The sequence below is a fragment of the Elephantulus edwardii genome, unplaced genomic scaffold, assembly GCF_000299155.1.
Source record: "Elephantulus edwardii isolate Elephantulus edwardi_28Jun2011 unplaced genomic scaffold, EleEdw1.0 scaffold00019, whole genome shotgun sequence".
NCBI classification, from domain to species: Eukaryota; Metazoa; Chordata; class Mammalia; order Macroscelidea; family Macroscelididae; genus Elephantulus; species Elephantulus edwardii.
The window spans coordinates 1,266,583-1,267,890 of NW_006399769.1; the positions used below are offsets into that span (position 1 = coordinate 1,266,583).

Sequence of the window (1,308 nt, forward strand, 5' to 3'; positions counted from 1 at the left end):
TAGAATAACAGAAAGGGCAACTGAGGTGGAGCTTTCAAGTATGGAAATACAAAGGAAGAGGAACAGTTGTAAGCAGACACTAGTGATTGGAACATGGAGTGTGAGAACCATCAATGTAGGAAAATTAGATATTGTTAAGGAAGAAATGGAACGCATAAGTATTGACATACTAGGCATTGGGGAGTTGAGATGGACTGACATGGGGCATTTTGAGTCAGATGATCATATGCTATATTACTCTGAAGAAGAAAAGGTGAGGAAAAATGGAGTTGCTTTCATAGTTAAGAAAACCACTGCTAGATCCATCTTGAAGTACAATATTGTCAGTGACAGGATAATATCCATACACATAAAAGGAAGGCCAGTGAATACCACTATCATTCAGATACATGCACCAACAACCAGAGCCAAGGACGAGGAGATAGAAGATTTTTACCAACTCTTACAGTCGGAGATTGATCGAACATGCAGTCAAGATGCATTGATAATAATGGGTAACTGGAATGCAAAAGCTGGGAACAGAGAAGATTCAGTAGTTGGAAAACATGGACTCGGTGACAGAAATGTAGCTGGAGAGAGGATGACTGAATTTTGCACAATCAATGATTTATTCATTGCAAATACGTTTTTTAAGAGACATACATGCAGGTTATATACATGGATTTCACCTGATGGTATGCATAGGAATCAGATCGATTACATCTGCAGAAAGAACCGCTGGAGAAGCTCAATATCAGCTGTGAAAACTAGGCCAAGAAGAGCTGATTGTGGAACAGACCACCAACTACTCATATGCACGTTCAAGCTGAAGCTGAGGAAAAGTAAACCACGTCCACATGAACCAAAATATGACTTTGAGTCTATCCCACCTGAATTTCAGAATCATGTCAGGAACAGGTTTGAGGCCTTGAAAACTACTGAATGAAAAAAAAAACCCACACTAATGAACAAAGACCAGATGAGCTGTGGGAGGATTATCAAGGGTATCATCCAGGAAGAGTGCAAACGGTCATTGCAAAGACGGGAGAGGAAGAGAAGACCAAAATGGATGTCAGAAGAGATTCTGAAAACTGCACTGGAGCTCAGAGAAGCCAAAGCAGAAGGAAGAATTCAACATTAAAGAGTTGAATAGAAGATTTCAAAAGGCAGCACGGGATGACAAATTAAAATATTACAATGAAATGTGCAAGGAACTGGAGACAGAAAATCAAAAGGGCTGAACTCACTCAGCATTTCTTAAGCTCAAGGAACTGAAGAACAAATTCAAACCTCGAGTTGCTATAATCAAGGATGCTTTGGGCAGAATAT

The 1,308-nt window shown here is 39.8% G+C and overlaps 1 protein-coding gene across 1 annotated transcript in view; it reads right to left on the bottom strand.

The window, feature by feature from the left end:
• AAK1 (AP2 associated kinase 1) overlaps positions 1-1,308 on the bottom strand; it is a 274,011-nt gene that overhangs the window by 75,713 nt on the left and 196,990 nt on the right. The window lies entirely within an intron of this gene.